The 7,097-nt window shown below is 40.3% G+C and overlaps 1 pseudogene; it reads right to left on the bottom strand.

Moving 5' to 3' along the window:
• Positions 1-301: 301 nt before the first annotated feature.
• On the bottom strand, positions 302-1,259 carry LOC116544467 (annotated as a pseudogene).
• Between the last annotated feature and the right edge of the window lie 5,838 nt (positions 1,260-7,097).

The following is a 7,097-nucleotide window of genomic DNA, read 5'->3' on the forward strand; positions in this document are numbered from 1 at the left end:
TCCCATCAGGCTCTCCTGGCCCTTCCTGCCTTTGATGGTGACACCGCTCTGCTTCTTCTGTTCTGAGCATCTGTTCATTTTTCAATAGAGAGAATAACAGGATGAAGGATGACAGAGAGAGTGTAGGCGGGGAGATGTTGCAAAACAACCCTGTAAAGCAGAACAAAAACAATACAAAACCCCAGAAACCAGATTTAGTACTACAGTATTTTATAACAAGAGAAAGTAGCTGAAAATAACCTCAGTGGGAGGAGTCAGCAGAGAGAATGGAGCTGAGGCCACAGGTTTAGACACCACAGGTTTAGACTAGGAGCCTTTCAATTGATTGCTGAATGAACTGGATCAGCTGTGAGTCTTCTTTGATGGTGACAGAACAAGTGATGACCAGCCTGGAGACCCCACACGCCCACCTCAGGGTCTTCCTGGCATGCAGACATTCCAGGCAGGCCCAGCACATTCTCATCTTCACACAGCAGTGGAAGGTGTCAAATGATCTCTAGCGGCTCGGTGTCTACAGCCACCACAGTGAACTCGCAGATGCCCCTGTTGAGGGCTTTGATGGCTTCATTGGCTCCTGTCTGAAGCAGTTATAGTTACATGACTGCTAATGGAGGTCCAATAGTTTCTTGGTGAGGAGGACATCTGTGAGGGGACAGGTCTTCGGGTTTATGTCAGCCTCAGAGCTGTGGTTCCAGTGGCTCCGCACTCCTCAGGGAGCACAGAAGATGTCAGAGCCTCCGGATCAGTTTTGACTTATACATGTGGCAGCCTTGTGGGCATCACATGCAGGTTCACCTTTTGGAGAAAACTTTGGAAGACAGGAGGAATGAAAGAAAGTTGTTGCTAGTTCCCTGGTGGTCTAGTGGGTAGGATTTGGCGTTTTCACTCCTGTGGCCTGGGTTTGATTCTCGGTCAGGGAAGACGTGCTTTGGTAAGTTCTCCAAAAGCAGCAACTTTTCCCCCTTGTTACTACAATTTGCGAGGGGCCCCAAGGTTCAGATGCAGGAGAGTTTCCAAAAACTCCAGTGAAGAAGAGGAGTTAATGGCGATGCTCTAGCTGTTTCTCACGCACTTGACAGAGAACCTTGTTCCTACTCTTTTCCTTCTTGGGCACCCTGGCACTCCTGTTCTTTTCATACCTCCATTTCTCACACGGCAGTACTGGCTTTAGAGGTCAACCAAGCAGTTTCCTCAAGGTTACCCAGCCATGCATTGATCAACACCTGGGTGGGGTCCTACCCTATTTGCTGGGCTGCCATTGCTGATAGAATGTGTTCTGCCTCTGATAATGGCTGCTTGATGCTTTCAAAGTAACTCTCCCACAGATAATGACTACAAACTAGAAAAATGTATTTCCAAAAAAAAAAAAATTTGAAGATGCTGGAAGACTGAACAAAAGCATGCAGACATGTGGAAGAATGGTGTGGAGTGAGTTTTGCAATTTGCAAACTTTTGGTGGAGAGCTGTTAACTGAAAAATCATACAATTTATAAGGTTACAGAGGATACTTTTTATTTATTTATTTATTTATTTATTTATTTATTTATTTTGAGATGGAGTCTTGCTCTATCCCAAGCTGGAGTGTAGTGGCAGGATTTCCACTCACTGCAAATGCTGCCTCTTGTGTTCAAGTGATTCTCCTGCCTCAGCCTTCTGAGTAGCTGGGGATACAGCCACGCACCACTGCACCAAGCTAATTTTTGTATCTTTAGTAGAGATGGGCTTTCACCATGTTGACCATGCTGGTCTCGTACTCTTGACCTTGGGATCCGCCTGCCTTAGTCTCCTAAAGTGCTGGGGTTACAGGTATGATTCACCAGTGGTCATCCTGACAGGCTGGGAAATGCAGAAAGCCCAGAAGGAGGCACTTTGAGGGAGGGAGGGGCAAGAAAGGAATTTAAGTTGAATGAGTTGGCCAAACATACATATTCAACAAGTTATAGAAGGATTCATGAATATTTATGAAGGGGGTCCTGATGCATGCTTATTGAACAGACATTCACATAATATACAACCTTGTTCACCTTGTTGTGGATACTTGGCGTTTAAATGCATTACAATTAGGCCCTATACACAAAGGTCTTTTCAGGACACAAAGGCATGCAAATGCACAACTACTGTAAATCTGACAGAACCAGTCCATGGTCGTTGGTCTTCTCATCAGGATAAAGTTACTGAAATCAGTCTGTTGTCCAATCAAGGCTGTAGTTATGGCCTGTGGGAAGGCGGGTTCAGTATCTAGCGAGGGGTGAGCAGCAAGTGCTTCCACACTCCTTATACTCAAGGCCAGAGCTTGTTTAGCTACTAGAGAAGAAACCTTGGGGCACTAGAACATAGTTTATTCTTTACTTGTAGGGGGTGTGTGATTTCACCCTTGCCTGGCATGGTCCTAGGTCCTGTTTATAGTGATGTCTTATTGCCATAAAAAGTCCACTCCATCAGTCTTATGATTGCTATGATAACATCAGGGTTGGTCAATTTTGTTAAAACTGCAAAAGGGTGGGAATATAATGAGGCTTGTCTGGCTTCCTGTTTCTTCTTGGCCAGGGTCTGAGTTTTTAAGGTTTGCTGAGGGTCACGTTGGCCAACGGGGGGGTCCATTTATTCAGTTGGGGGACTCAGGATTTTATTTTTAGCGTATTAAACAAACTTTGGTCCAACTTACTTGGGTTAGCTAAATTACAATACAAAACCAAACTGTATTCCTAGATTAAAGGAACAGAAGACAAAGCTTGGACAACCATAGCAACTGGAACATCAGGGGGTTAGGTGGCATCTCAGAAAGGATACAGAACAGTAGCACGACTATAGCTAATAGCAGTATACAGTATATTTCACAGTAACCAAGAATTTGAAATGTTCCCAACAAAAAGAAATGATAAAATGTTTGAGATGATGGATATCCTAAACACCCTGATTTGATCATTACACATTGTAGGCATGTATCAGAATATCACATGTACTCCTGTAAATATTATAATTATTTTCTATCAATTAGAATATAAAACTTAAAAGAATAATAATAAGCAAAGAGGGAAGGACAGAACTTTTTTTTTTTTTTGAGATGGAATCTCACTTTGTTGCCCAGGCTGGAGTGCAGTAGTGTGATCTCAGTTCACTGCAACCTCTGTCTCCCAGATTCAAGCAATCCTCATGTATCAGCCTACCGAGTAGCTGACATTACAGGTGTGTGCCATCATGCTGACTATTTTTTTTTTATTTTTAGTGAGATTGTGTTTCACCATGTTAGCCAAGCTATTATTGAACTCCTGACTCAAGTGATCTGCCAGTCTGGGCCTCCCAAAGTTCTGGCATTATATGTGTGAGCCACCATGCCTAGCCAAATAGCTTGATTGTATACATTGTGGTGATGATCTAATGGGTCTATATTTATTTCCAGACTCAGTATGTTGTGTTCATTAAATATGTACAGCTTTTAGTATACCAAACATACATCGGTAAATTGTTTTAAGATAAAAATACAGCAAATAAAACATATAATTATTATAATTGTCCTGTGATTAATAGATGCCAGAGACAAATTTAAAATCTAAAAAAACACAGAACACTTGCTGACAAATGGATTTGTACAGGAATATTCATGCACAGTAGCTTTTTTCATAATAGTCCAACTGGAAATAACCAAATTGTCCATCAGCTGTGGTGTATTCCCACATTGGAATAACATGCACCAGTAACACCCAAATCAACTTGATACATATAATAACATGGATATATTTTAAAGATGTGGAAAAAACCCACATCTTGAATTTCAAGAACAGAGCAACATAATCTATGGTGATAAACATGATAGTGATTAACTGATCATCAGAATAGTGATTAACTAAGTGGAGAATGGTGGGATTGCCTGGAAAGGGACTCTATGGATGTTTTAAAATTCATTTTATTTTTTAAATCTGAAAAAACTATTTTTATAGAGATAGGGGTCGTGCCATGTCACCCAGGCTGGCCTCAAACACCTTGGCACCATCAATTTTTCCACCCCAGTCTCCCAAGTGCTGGATTACAAGCATGAGTTACTGTGCCTAGCATTTACAGACCTTTCTGGGGTGATGGAAATTTTCTATAACTTGATCTAGGTAATAATTTCATTTGTCAATATTTAATAACCTGTCCAGTTAATATATTTGAATTTTACACTATGTGAATTACATTTCATTTGTTTGCTCTTTAGCATAAACATGGGGGTTGGGGAATGGAAGTTGGAGACAAGTCAGTGTAAACCATGGCAAGAAGCTTGGATTTTATTTTAAACTCAGTAAAAGCCCATTTTCATTCCCCCCCACCCCCCACAACAAAATCCCTGCTACTATCTCAACCAGAAGAACAGCTATAACTACACAATTTCATGAGTGGAAAGTACAGAGAAGTCTTCTTGAGATGACGCATTTCACCCTGTGGGGCAGTTCAACGCATGCCCAGACATGAGGCACCTCCAAGTTTCCAACGACCTAGTCCAGGGGTGTTCTGCTGGCCCTCACTGGATCACGCTGGCAAGTCAGTGGTAAGCCTTGTTCTCTGGCCACAAATAAGGGTTGCAGCCATTATGAGGAACAGTAAAAACCAGTTATGACCACACCACTGCATTAGTGGAAGCTACCACCATGGCGGATTGAAAGGCGGCACTTTACCTTTTGGGATATTTTCTGCTCAATGGTGACACATAGAGTGTATCCTGAACACCAGGTGTGTGCAATTTGGGGTCCCCTTCCCTTTGCCTGACAGCACCGCATTGCAGCAGTCAGTGCTAAACCCCGCTAAAGGACTCAGCCAGTGCAGGAATGAAAGCAAACAAAAAGACACATCAGTTTCTACCCAAAAATGTCAGCCACCACCATTTTGGATTGGAACTGAGGCTCTGCATTCACAACACAAAGTGCGAATCACTATGCCACCATGGCACACCATGAACTTGCTGGCAGATGCTGAGTTTCCTTTAATACTTTTGATGTAAAAATATTCACAATATTTTGTTCTTGCATCGCTTGCTTTCTGGCAGGTGGAGTGGTAAGAAGCACAAATTCCTATATCCTGTTCTTTCAAAAAATGTTGTTTGATCAGAATGCAGGATATTGAACAAGATAACTAGCCTATCGCCTTCAAAAACTCAGCAACAAAAACAAAGAAATGGAGGGACAGTTCTAGGTAACTAAAGTGCAATTGAGAAACTTTACTGGGAACCTGGGGAACAACATCAATATCACAACTCACTTCTCTCTCTCTCTCTTTTAAATAAATATTATGTATATATATGCATATATGCATTACTTATGTACATAATGTGTTACACACACACACACAGACACACACACGGGGAAAGAGAGTTTAATTCAGCAAAGAAGAATTCCTGAATCAGGAAGCTCCAGAACCAGAATAGGTTCAGAGAGACTTTAGTGATATTATGTGGTGGAAGAATATTTATTGATGGAAAAAGGAAAGTGGCTTACAGAAAACAGAAATCAGGTATAAAAATAATTGGATTGGCTGCAGCTCTGAGTTTGTCTTATTTGAACCCAGTTCAAATAGTTGGCCACCTGTGATTGGCCAAAACTCAGTCATTGGCACAAGAGTAGGTTACAGGTTGTTGGCTGGACGTGTTGTCTCACGCCTGTAATCCCAGCACTTTGGGAGGCCAAGGTGGGTGGATCATGAGGTCAAGAGATAGAGACCATCCTGGCCAACATGGTGAAACCCTGTCTGTACTGAAAATTCAAAAAGTAGCTGGGCATGGTGGCGTGCACCTGTAGTCCCAGCTACTTGGGAGGCTGAGGCAGGAGAATTACTTGAACCCTTGAGGTGGAGGTTGCAGTGAGCCAAGATCATGTCACTGCACTCCAGCCTGGTGCCTGGTGATGGAGCAAGACTGTCTCAAAAAAAAAAAAAAAAAAGTAGGTTACAAGCTGTTTACACATTCAGTTAGGTTACAGTTCACTACGTATGGAGAAATCCTTAAAATATGTATAGAGGCAGCTTTCAGCTAATGATATGTATATATCATTAAATTAGACATTTATGCATATGCATATCATTAAATTAAGACATTTATGCATATGTAATGTGTGCATGTGTGTTATATGTGTATATATGACATACATGTGTGCATGTGTATATGTGTGTATAACATATATGTGTATATGTATATATAACACACATGCACACATGCATATATATAAATATATAATATATATAAATATATATATTGATATTTATTTATTTAGATACATATAGATATAATATAAATAAATATAGATATTTATGCATATATAGTGCGTGTTATATGTGCATACATGACACACATGCACACATTATAAATGCATAAATACCTATATACATACACATACATGTGTATAGATGTGACATTTTCTAAACAATTAGAAAATTTTTATCTGGACTATATACTAGATAATATTATTGAATTAATGTTAATATCCTTAGGTTTGAACATTATATTCTATTATAATTATGTAGAGTAATGTCCTTAATCTCATTAAATACATGCTGAAATATTTAGAAATGAAGTGGAGTTTTCTTTTTCTGCATTTACCATGAAATACGCATGTGTGTGTAGGTGTGTGTAGACAGAAAAAAAAAAGATAAAGAAATGTTAACTGTTGAACTTGGGTGAACATTGTAGAGGTGTTCTTTTTTTTCAGCTTTTCTATAGGTTTGAAACTTTTCAAAGTAAATAATTGTGGAGGAAAAAGTAAGACGTGGGAGGCTGTGAAGAACTGGCTGAGTTCTAGGCTAAAATTTGGCTCTCTGTGGGTCTCTGCCTTGCAGGAGGAGCGACAGCTCTCAGTATCTCTCACTGCTAGAAGAAAGTGTAGATTACCAGTCTGCTGTACAAACCTATGTAAGGGATCTCCTCCTGTCACCCAGGATATGGGTGAAGTGTATTCTTAGACCTTCTTACGTGAATCAGCCTTCTAGCCTGGAAGTCTGGTAGGTAAGTTTAAGGCTAATTTGTATGTTTCAAAGCTTCTGAAGAAGACATCTCACTTTTACATTGGATTCCAAAAGACAAGTCAATGTATATGAAGAATTTAGTTTCAGATAAAGAAATCCAAAGGAGAGTA

Source organism: Sapajus apella, unplaced genomic scaffold (genome assembly GCF_009761245.1).
Source record: "Sapajus apella isolate SASKATOON/1434 unplaced genomic scaffold, GSC_monkey_1.0 scaffold217, whole genome shotgun sequence".
NCBI lineage: Eukaryota > Metazoa > Chordata > Mammalia > Primates > Cebidae > Sapajus > Sapajus apella.